The sequence below is a fragment of the Cygnus olor genome, chromosome 1, assembly GCF_009769625.2.
Source record: "Cygnus olor isolate bCygOlo1 chromosome 1, bCygOlo1.pri.v2, whole genome shotgun sequence".
Taxonomy (NCBI): Eukaryota; Metazoa; Chordata; class Aves; order Anseriformes; family Anatidae; genus Cygnus; species Cygnus olor.
In genome coordinates this window covers 153,090,050-153,102,348 of record NC_049169.1, presented here as the reverse complement: position 1 = coordinate 153,102,348, position 12,299 = coordinate 153,090,050, and the positions used below count along the sequence as shown (strand labels likewise).

General features: G+C 43.0%; 1 protein-coding gene across 2 annotated transcripts in view; it reads left to right on the top strand.

The window, feature by feature from the left end:
- The window catches only part of UBAC2 (UBA domain containing 2), a 103,908-nt gene that overhangs the window by 32,352 nt on the left and 59,257 nt on the right, over positions 1 to 12,299 (top strand). The window lies entirely within an intron of this gene.

Sequence of the window (12,299 nt, the reverse complement as noted above, 5' to 3'; positions counted from 1 at the left end):
AGCCAATCCCCATTACAAGTTGGACTGTTCCCAGTATAAGGTTGCACTTCCAAGGTTATATGCTTCTCAAGGGCCTCTTGAAGTAGCTGTCTATCGTAAATGAAGAAAAGCTGCCCACTCTTCTTGGTTCAGTAGAGTGCCTCATGAAGGTCAGCTTACCAAAATAAACATCAAGGTCTTCGTCAACTTCTAGACTGGGCTCTGTTCTTTAGATTCATAATTCATTTTCATTCTACACAGAACGTATCCCAAATTCCTGTATCAATTGTCAGAAAATCTTGATGTTTCTTGTATATTTCCTCAGCTTGATATTTCATCTAAACTACTATATTTCACAGCACCACAGGATGACTGAGGTTGGCAGGGCCCTCTGGAGGCCACCAGGCCCAAGCCCTGCTCCAGCAGGGCCACCCAGCGCAGGCTGCCCATGGCCATGTCCAGGTGGCTTTTGAAGGCCTCCAAGGAGGAGACCCCACAGCCTCTCAGGACAACCTGTGCCAGGGCTCCGACACCTGCACAGCACAGAAGTGCTGCCTGGTGCTCAGAGGGAGCCTCCTGGGTGCCAGTTTGTGCCCAGTGCCTCTTGTCCTGGCACGGGGCACCACTGAAAAGAGCCTGGATCCATCCTCTTTTCCTGCTCCCTTCAGGTATTTACAGACATTGACGAGATCCCCCAGGCTGAGCAGTCCCAGCTCTCTCAGCTTCTCCTCATAGGAGAGCTGCTTCCGGTCTCTTGATCAATTTGGTTGGACCCTTCCCAGTATGTCTAGGTCTCTCTTGTACTGGGGTGCCCAGAGCTCGACAGATGGTCATAGTGAACAGCAGACGATGAGAAGACAAGGTGTCTAGGAGTAAACACCAGACACGAGTCTCAGTGTCCTCTGTGGAATCATTAAGGAATGTTTCCATGCCAGAAATAAAAACTGGAGTTTTATTTGCACCGTAGTGTGCATAAAAGTCCTGAGACAGTAGCTGCAGGCCTGAGGCAATAGGTGTTGTGCTCTCTTATGCTGGGAAGTCCATGTTCCTTCTGCAAGTAACTTCTTTGGGCTGTGGTTAAGAGAGGTGAGTATTTGCACTAATCCCAGTGAATGTTCATGCAAATATTCATTCAAAGTAAAGGAAGGACTACTTGCTAATGTCTCTGTGCATACTTCCATCCATCTTCTCATCTGTTTCACAACCCCTTCTTTGTGCTGGAAGTGTGAGATGGGTAAATGGGAAAGACAAGATGTGCCTCACTCCCTCCATGCTATGTTCAACCAGCAACAGGAAAAGACAGTCACCTTGCTTTTTTTAAGCTTTTTAGCTTAAAAAGGAATCCACTTTGCTGGTATTCTTAAGCTAAAAATCTTTGTCCTTAAGAGCTTAAGTTATGTGCTTCCAGACTATGAATGATTTATCACATCCCCCCTAAAATCTTGGGTCTGCAATCTGTACCAACAAACTCTATCAAAGTAATTTCTGGTCAGTACAGTAGTAATAGTGAAAAGAAATTGGAGTCAGGGGACAGGATCAGAAAATGAGACCTAGCATATTCACAGCTCTCACAAGACTGTAAAGACCTTAATACATGGGGCAGAAGGGACAGAGTAATGGTTTAAAAAAATATAGTTATAAATGCAAAGTGATATGTTATCAGTGTGAGGGAACTTGAGCCACCCAGACTCTGAACTGAGGCCTATGACTTGCGTTCGGCTAATGGAAAAAGCTGTGTTAGTTCAAAACGCAGATACCATTTCCCTATCTGTATTCTCCACCCCTCTACCAGAGCCTTCTAAAGGAATGAGCAAGAAAACACTTGTGGCTTTGCTTCACCTGCTGAAGGTGCAGTTTTAATGCACGGGTGAGCTGCTTCACGTGTACACCGCTGCTTACGGAGCAAGCCCTTAGCCTCAGCCTGTACTTTCCTATCTACCACTTGCAGCGCAAGTCATCTGACTTCCTACAGGCAGTGGTTATAGGGAGATAAAATTATGTTAAAAGAAAAACTCAGAAAAACATATATTTCTAAATTTTTGTAGGGATTGTTTTGCACAGGCCGAAGTTTCTGAGCCTTCCCGCTTCTGGGTGGATGAATGCCAGCACCAGAGCATGGAAAGCAATGGGAACATGTAGCTGGAAAGTCAGAAGAGGGAATTCTCCTTCTATGACTCTGTACCACGAGGTTCAGGGGTGACTGCTAGGATGCTTGTGGTTAAAGCATGGGTTGCTGTAGAGGCAGTAACCTCTGCCAGAGGAGGGTGGCAGAACACTATAACCTATCCAACAGGCTTCTCCTATGTCACTACAAGCCCTGTATTTAATAACTGTGAGAAGAGACCAAAAAGCCGTTATCAGCCAAAATCTCTGCCCTATACAAAGCTGTGCCATCTGAGATGTTAGACCTATCTCTGTGCTGCAGCTGGGAATGTGAGGTCCTGTCTGATACGCTCTTCTCAGATTGATGCATGTGGACGCACACAAAATACACAGTTTTATAACATCACTTAAGAAAAAGGAAGCCATATGAGGTAGTTTGACAAAAAGTATTGCAAATTGTTGAATGTATCTGGTATTAAGGTGGTAACACTTTTGAAAGGGCTTCCCTGAGATGAGCTGCCCCTTCAAATTCATAGAATCATCTAGGTCAGAAAAGACCTTCAAGATCATCCCTACCTATGGCAGGGGGGTTGGAGTTAGATGATCTTTAAGGTCCCTTCCAACCCGAGCCATTCTATGATCATCAGGTCCTACCATCAACCTGACCTACTGAGTCCCACCACTAAATCATGTCCCTCAGTGCCACGTCCATGCATCTCTTAAATACCTCCAGGGATGGGGACTCCACCCCTTCCCTGGGCAGCCTTTTCCAATGCCTAACCAGCCTTTTTGAGAAGAAGTTCTTCCAAATATCCAATCTAACCCTTCCCTGGCACAACTTGAGGCTGGTTCCTCGTGTCCTATCATTTCTCACCTAAGAAAGGAGACCAACAGTTCTCAGTGCAGCCTCCTTTCAGGTAGGTGTAGAGAGCCGTGAGGTCTCCCCTCAGCCTCCTCTTCTCCAGACTAAGCAGCCCCAATTCTCTGTCACTTATCACAAGCCCTGTTCTCTAGTCCCCTCACCAGCTCGTTTCTCTTCTCTGCTCATGCTTGAGCAGCTCACTGCCTTCCTGTAGTGAGGGGCCCAAACCTGAACACAGTGCTCAAGGTCTGGCCTCACCAGTACTGCTTACAAGGGGACGATCACTTCCCTAGTCCTGCTGGCCGCCCTGTTTCTGATGCAGGCAACGCTTTTCCTGATGCAGGCAGATGCAAGAGTGGCGTTTGTAACTGCAGGCTGACACAGAAGTGAATGTCACCACTTCCACACTTATTTTCGTGTTACTTTTCTCAGTGGAAAGTGCCAACCATGCTGTTGTTAGAGCTCTGTGACATAAGTGTAATCATTCAGATTGGAAATGTGCTGTTTTTGAGGGAAGAGAAACTGGTCTGCCCCGCTGCAGGATTAATCTCTGCAGTCAGTATTCTGTAAGCAGCTTATGGAGTAAACGTTACGTGGGGCTTGGCCAGCTGGCTTATGATTGCCTGCTCTCTTAACCCTTTCTAAAGATAAACGAGTTGTAATTGGATTTGTGTACTGGGTGGTTTCAAAGAAGAACCAATATCTGTGACAAAGGACCTGTGCACCAGGCATGTTGCTGAGAGACTGCTTGCATCTCTGAATGATTTATTACTCGTCTGTCACAGTCGGGGTAGCAGGTTAGAGAGGAATGTGTTTTGGTGTGGCAATTCCCTTTATTCTTATGATGTGTGAGGAAACAGAAATGGTAATACAGTTTGATTTGTGTTTTTTTTGTTTTGTTTTGTGTGGGAAGGCTGCTGCTGCAGAGGGTTTCTTCGTACCAACACTTCGAACTTTTTAAAGTGAGATTGAGAGAAGAGGAAAGATAAATTGATGATTATTATCTGTTATATTATATAAAACTTTGTGAAGTAAAAACACAATATTTCAGTCTGCGATTATATACTTTTTAAACACTAAATTAATTTAAAAATTCCATCAGAAATTGTTTTTCCATGTAGCCAGTTTCTCTAGAAGGGAGGTGGATATTAAGAGTGGAAAACTTGTTCTTTTCAATAGGATTTTGAGCAGTCAGTTGATAATCCTCACTCATGCCTGTTGCAAAATATTTAAAAAGTTAAAATTGAAGCCAACTGGGGAGAGCAAATGTTGATGTTGCCCACAGTATTTCATTTACTCAGTACTGTTACCAAAGGCCTGGGGAAGCACAGATGAGAATATTCAAAAAGTAAGATCTATATTTTTATATTAAGGCATATTTTTATTACACCAGTTTGTTTTCAACAGATAAATTTATTAGCTTCTGAGGCATCTGTGGCTTTGTTAGCACTGGTATTTAAGCTTTTATGTATTGAGCACAGGAGTCACTAAAAATGTTTAGCCATTTTTCCCAAGTTTGTGTAGTGTTAAGTGGTTGCTATATTTTTGTGTATGTTGACCATCCTTACCACCCTAAAAGACGGGAATATTTTTTTAAAATTCATATTTTATTTTATTTTTTTGTTTTCTTGCAAGCACTGCTTCCTTCCAGTTTCTCTCAGAGGTAGCACTGCTTGAATCTCTGTTACAAATTTTTGGATAGCTCAGAATCACAGATCCAGTAAGGTTAGAAGAGACCTTCAAGATCACCTGGTCCAACCATCCCCCTACCACCACTGTCACCCACTGAACCATGTCCCCAAGCACCACGTCCAACCTCCCCTTGAACACTCGCAGGGACGGTGACTCCACCACCTCCCTGGGCAACCCATCCCAACACCTGACTGCTCTTTCTGAGAAGAAATGTTTCCTCGTTTCTAGCCTGAACCTCCCTTGTCCACTTTGATTCTACTCACAACAAAAATTTACTCATTTAATTTTTTAACCTAGTCCCATTTGGTCTCTTTGATTTGAAAGAATACCTTTTCTGTTTAGAGAGAAGGATTTGCAACTCAGCTCTTGTCCTACTGGTGTTGCGGTTAGAAAAGCAATAAATGCAATACAGGGTGTTTTTGCACTGAGGAGAGGCTGGTTCTTTCTGGTTCCGTATAAGAAAGGCACAAACACTTACAAGGCAGGTAACGATTTACTCCTAGCCCAGAAAAGCTGTTAGCGAGTTGTGAAACCTTATGTCTCTTCTGATGCTGGGAACCTTGAGCTGATAGAGCCTGAGGCTGACCTCTGGTCGGGGCACAGCACGTGGCGCAGATCCTGTCTGTGGTGAGGTTCACCAGCTCTGAGCTCACAAGTATTTCCACAGGGTCTTTCTCACGGCACAGATTCATCTGTCACTGACAGCAGTGAAGCCTTGAGCGAGGACTTCGCTTCTCACATTCCCTTGGACAAAATGCTCAGTTATTCTTGTCTCATTGATAAAGCTACGGTCCTAGAACAAATTGTGTATGGTATTTCATGTGATGAGACAACACACTATACCTATACTTATGATTAAATATGCATCGACTACACATGCGTTGACTAAATATGCATTCAGTACACATACGTTGATTAATTACACTACTGATTAGATACACCTAGATTAAGTAGTGGTTATTTATGTGAGGCATACACCTGGATTAGTGGTTGTGTGGTTCACTAATTCTTTATAAAACACTCGTCCACTGCTGGCTACTGCAATAGATAAACAAGTCATTATTGGTAAGGATACTCCTGCAGTTTGATTCAAGATGCTGCTCATTTTCTGGTACCTTACAGATCAGAGAAGCGTTGCTGTTCTAAGCAAAGGTCACTTAAGACCTTAACTTTTGCTTTTTGGGTGCTCTGCAATTTTTGGTGCATCTTGCTGATACATCCTGGTATTTCTCCTCACCCCCTCCTTGCAACTGCTGTCATCATCCTCTGCATGGGATCGTCCTGTTCTGAGTAGTTGGATTAGATGGAGCATAAATCATAGTTCTTATTTACGTAGACATTTTTTTTTGAGATACTGACAAAGTTAGATAGAACTGTGAAGAGAGAGTAGCAAAAACTTCTTCCATCAAGCGTGTCTGTGGCCATCGAGGCACACTTGTTTCCTGTTTTTGTTTGTAACTAGAAAGTGACACCTTGTGAAAGAGCATTACAAACAGATTTCTGAGAAGTAATTTTAGAGTTCAAGTCCATCATTTTGCCCTGCTAATCATACCTATTTTGACAGAGGATATAAATTAGCTAGTAAAAGTTGCTCTGTCTTGGAAGACTGAGTAAAATTTGAAATATAAATTCCTCTCGTCTCCTCTCCTCTTTTTTTTTTCTTCTTTTTCTTTTTTTTTCTTTTTTTCTTTTCAAGTTGTGAAGCCCCATCCAGCCTGGCCTTGAGCACCTCCAGGCATGGAGCATCCACAGCTTCTCTGGGCAGCCTGTGCCAGTGCTAAATACATTATGGTACTAGCTCTTTATTGATACCTGTTCCAAAAATATTCTAATAATTAGTCATTTAATTTCAGTAGCAATTTCCAAGCAGCAGCACAAGAAGCACTGCAAAGGAATATATGATGGTGGTGGTGCTTGGCTGCCTGAATGGAGATGCTGAGCTGCACGGTAAGTGCGTCCTCCGCATCAGCAACCACTTTACTAGGAATGCAGGGCTGTAGCCAGGGGAATCAGTTTTTCCACATTCAGCTTACACATGCAGCAGAAGACCGGAGGCAGCATATAGAGGCCTTTTATCGAGGCAGTAAAATCAGTCTGGACACCAGGAGACATTTCCCTGACCTTAGGCTTTCCGTCTGTGGTTGTCTGTGTGGTGGTCTGTCTAGCAGCGTAGGTTTGCCTAGCTGTGGGCAGCTCTCCTGGCGCTCCTTTGTAGCAGAGACTGCTCATGGCCAAGGGCGTGATGAGGGTACTAGCTGAATGGCTGCAACGGTGCAGCAGAAGAGCAAAGCAGGAGGGTGAAGAGATGGCCTGGCTGTGCCTAGAATTGAAAGCTGCCCATTTTGCAGCCATTCCTGGCGTTTGTGGTCGCAAGTTCAGCTTGCCAGTGGCGGTATCGAAGCTTCTGCTCTAGCTTGTGGGTTAAGGAGGAGTTAAAGATGAAAGATCCTTCATTTAATAAAATTAATGCTAACATCATCAATTATACCAGCAAACTTAGATGGCTTGTTGTTTTTTTTTTGTCTCCATAGAACTGAGATACTTTCTTCTAGGCCGTGTTTTTGTTAGTGACATACAATGTATTGTGTTCTTATGGATCTCTTGCTAGATATCCTGTCTGATAATTCACATTGTTTTTTCTCTAGAACAAAGCCACGAGGAGAGATAATGAGATGTCAGGTATCAGAGATACAGAAACACAGAGTCATTTAGGTTGGAAAAGACCCTTAAGATTTTCAAGTCCATCATCCACCTAACTACCAAGGCCACCACTTAACCATGTCCCTAAGCACCATCTCCTTAGTGTGTAAGCATAACAACAGAGAAGTACTTCAAAAAAGCATATATATTTATAAGCACAAAGAGCAGAGGCTTATAAAAATGATTATAGATGGAAAGGCAGAAAGCAAGCTTTCTGTTTGTTTTACCAGAAAACACTGCTAAAACAAATGGTATCACTTCAGGCTTTAACTGGATTTACAACTTAGAGCTCTTGTGAAGTTAAAGTGATAGTTTCTTAATACAGCAGAAAAAAAAGTAATAATAATAATGGCAACATCCTGTAGATTATCTAGATTATTATGAACCTGAAACTTTGCCCTGTATCCCTCTTTTAGCATAACTAACACTACTATATATTTCTCTTATTAGCTAGCCCGGACACATTTAAACTAGTTGGTTTGTGCTCAGCTGAGTGAAGGAATAAGATTTTGATGAGCATTTTGGTTATTTCAAATAGCTTCCACTGTACTTTTTTTTTTTTTTTTTTGGACAAAAAAGAACCAACAAAACTTGTCCTACAGTTGCCTCTGCAGTCTGATAAATTGTCAGGAGTTTTCATTTCTATGTCTTTCTGTTAAAAATGCCTCATGCATGCAGCTGGCAAGTCTGCCTCCTCTCTTCCTGTCCAACTGGACACTGTGATCTATGTTATTGTTACATCTAAACAGAATTACTGTAGCTTTCCATAGTTAGAAATTGCAGTATGGAGGTTTCATCAGGTTCTTAACTGCTTAGTAGCAGCAGTTGCTGCTAAAACATTATCTGGCTGATTTGTAGGCTGGCAAGTTAAGAACAATCAATTTTCAGCATCTCTATATTTAAAGTAGGCTGCATCAGAGTGCCTTCTGCTTACTAACCACAACTTCCCTCGAAAGTTACATGCCACAGGAAGGATGAAACTGCTACGTCTAGCTTATTAGAGTGAGGAACATAATTCTCCTTGTGCATGCTATAAGAGTATGTATATTTTTCTGGAGAGGGTAGGATAACCACAACTGTTGTTGCCTTCAGAACAGGTGCAAAGCTTGCTTTTTTAGTTTAGCCCTTTCCACAACATCTGTCACAACTGAGGAAAAGAAAAGAGGAAGAGGAGGAACTCTTATTTTTGCACTGAGAAAAAAATGAATGTAGCTTTTGGGAAAGAAATCTAGGCCATGTCTTGACCTTTCTGTATTACAGAAGAAAGCCAGAAACAGCGTAAAAGCTTAGAGTACAATACTAGACAAATTTTTAGGTTATATTGTTTGCTAATTTTACCACAAGGCCGGTGAGTTTCATGCTGCTTTCTTCCATGACTTAATCAAAGTTTTGACCAAATTTACTACAGTCATAGAAGGATGCAAATTGGAGTTTCAGGAGATAGTCTTGTCTAACCTTGGGAGTAGAAATTTAAGTCAGGACTGCGTCCAGTCAGGTGTTGAATATCTGTTAAAGATAGAAATTGCACAGCCTTTCTGTGCAACCTTTCATGACCAACGTCATGGTGAAAAAATGCTTCTTACTGTTTAATGGTTCCTTGCTGCAACTTGTGCCCATTGATGTGTGTCTCCATCTTTGCTGTACCCTCATAACGCAGCTGAAGATGCCTACTAGGCATCTATCTGCTCTCAGTCTTCCCTCTCCACACTGACCAAACTTGGCCCTCTCATCCTCTCCTCATGTATCACATGCTGCAGCCCCCAATTGTTTTTGGTGGCCCTCTGCTGGACTTGTTCCAGCATGTCAGTGTCCTTCTACAGAGCAGCCTAAAATTGGACGCAGGACTCCAGGTATGGTCTCATGAGTACTGGATAGAGGGGAAGGGTCACTTCCCTTGACATTCTTTCTAACACAATCCAGTACATGTTTGGCCAGCAGGTCACGCTTCTGGATCCTCTTGAACTTAGTGTCCACTAAGACCCCAGACCTTTTCCGCCAAGCTGCTCTCTATCCAGTCAGTGCCCAGCCTGCACTGTAGCCTGGCGTTAGGCCCTCTCAGATGCAGGACTATGCATTTGACTTTGCTGATCTACATGAGATTGCTTTGAGCCTATTTTTATGGCCACTCGAGGTCTTATTTTTCTTTATTTAATGCATTTGAGCAAAGTGATCCAAATTTGGCAGCCATGAGGTAGGATCCCAGTACTGAAACTCACCTGCGTGCTACTGTGTTAAGTAAAGTGGGTCAGCGCACTGTCGATCTCCCTGTGTGTAGAGATACCCTGTTCTCTTCTGCCACCCAGCTCTGACACAGCTGAATTTGCCTTCTTTCTGTGTGCTTGCCTTCTTTCCTTCTCTCTGTAATTTGGATGACATGACCAACAGCTTTGAGCTGCCAGTTCATAGGAGAAGAGATTAGATGACTTGAAGGAAGGGGATTTGATGCACGTCTGTGAAATCATGTGCGATGCGGACAGGGTAAATCAGGAGGCAATGTGTTCAATTATTTCCAGCACAGCAAGCAGGGGACTTCAAATGAAACTAGCAGGTGTCGCAAACGAAAGGAAATGGCTCTAGACACCATGTAGAGTTAAATTAATTCTTGCTGCAAGGTGCTGCAGACATTAACGTTTTATTTGAGTTGAAAACGGGACCAGACAGACTGACGGAAGAAAACTGGATTGTGGATTGTTGTATGCAAAGATAAGGCATCTACTTCAGGAAGTCCAAAGACAGACCTTGCAGGAAGCCAAGACAGTATTTGGGGTGTTGGGGGGGAAGGGTTTGGGTGCGGGGAGGAGAAAGAGGAACTGTGACCATTTACTACACAAACAGCAATTCCTCGGTTTTTCTTCAGAGAACGGTTGCGTCTTGACTATGTTCACTTTGTAGCATAGCCTTAGCCTGCAGGCTACTGCTTAACCAAGATGATACCAAGAATCAGGTGATTTGGCATCCATTCACCTCATGTGTATCGAAACAGCATAGAAATAGACTGCTAAGACACAAACTGTTGAGCTTTGTCTTGAGTTCTTCTGCTCTGTACCACATGCATGGAGGTTGATGAGAGAGGCAGTGGTGCCTGGAGCAATACCTGTTCTCTTCTTCTGGGACTGCAAGCCACAGGAGATTGTGTTCTTTATCTCCAGACTTTCAGTTAGGCTTCTATATCCTCTAGCCCAAGGTGGCTGGGAGAACCTGAGTATTTGCAGAAGTAGTCCTTAGCTTTGCCTTCTTAGCTAAAGAAAAGGTAATTTAACAAACTTAATGTTCTTGTGCTGAAAATGCATGTCTGTTTCATGATTTTTCATGTGATGAACCTTCACTTGGTCATGTATGCTTCTTCAGTGTGCAACAGTAAATGTCTGTACAGCTTTCTTTTTCAGGCTTAGAGGCAGTTAAGATGTACCCTTTGACCCCCACCATAATTTGTCGTTTTTATTTCTATGTGCTCTGTCACATTCTCTACCAAATAAAATATGAGAGAGGTTTCAGCAGTGAAGATACCCCAGGCCCGCCTCCCAGCTATCTCCCCTTAAGGGCAGGATGTTGGTGGCACCCATACAGATGAAATTTTCAACCCTTTTCAAAAATTCAGGGCCACTTTTTATTACCTGTGTCCCAGACTTCTCTTACAGTAGGAGAAGCACTTGGACCCTCTGCAGTTTCGTACAGGCTCAGCTACACTCCTGTAAGTCCTTCCCACTCCAAACAACAAAAACCCTTCATGACAGTAGGCATTGAGCTAAGTGTGCATGCCTTCCCACTTGGGTGCCATAGTCTGAGGGAGCCGGGCAATATTTTCAAAAGATTGCCAAGAGTTTTACTGTATAACTTCCTATAGTAATCTACTGCACTTCCTCAGTTTGTCGTCTTGCTGGGGAGACTGTCAAATCTCTCTCATCCACAACAGTCCATGACTTCTGTTACTTGCCTGTAGTTAAACAATCCAGTGCTGAGAGTGCTACCTCCCAGCCCTTGAAACCCTTCTGTTGTTCCGGACCCACCTCCTGAGAATCTGCTTTTGGCTCAGAGATCTACTAGATTTGGAGGCCAATCCCGAGCACCTGAAGGGAGAAAGACTTCACAGCTACTGCATTTAACTTTAAAATGGGTCTTGAGACTTTTCGTTTAGAATTAAAAAATTGAGTAATCTATAAAACAAAACTAAACCATGTTTCTTACTTCCACTTCACAGTCATGAATACCTTTTGTTCACTCTGGGTAACGACTATTAAAAGTTTAAGGTTTTGCCTATTAATTCTTAGCATTAGTAATGTTTGCAGAGGCCTTAGGCTTGACAGTAGAGCACCTCTAATTTGGCAGTGGGCTCTTAGAAATACCTTTTTTTTTTTTTTTTTTTCATAGATAGATCTGATAGCTTGTAGAGTCCTGATTTCTTCAGGCTTTAAGGTAAGTATGTACATAAATGGTCCCCACTCAATGCCTGAAACTTACACAGGCTCTACAGCAGCCAGCGTTCTTTTCTCTCAGGACCACTTCCATGCTCCCATTAACCTTATTGCATATGTGTAAGTTGGTCATTGTCTACCGGTGAAAAGTCTTCTGCTCTGCACTGTGCAGATGGCAGCGTGCACCTCTTCTGCCAGACTCAGGGTGAGGGTTTTGCAGGTTTAGCTCCATTTTATTTACAAACCAGATGTTAATTCTGGGCAGGTGATGGTGAGTGACTAGTTTTGAATCAGTTTTTCACTCCCCCCCCCCTTCATCTATTAAACTCGATCTCAGTTCATGACTCTTTTTGCTTGAGGCAGTTTTTCCCCAGATTCGTAACCAAATCCATGAGTTGGTAGAAGTGGTGTTCAGAAGGAGTGTGAACATGGAGGATAATTTCAGCTATGTCCCTGCTTGGTTAGTGAGCACATGAGCTAGCCTCTGGACACTGAGTATGGATTATGTATTAATGTCTTGGAGCAGAACTTCCACGTAGACCTATGCGATA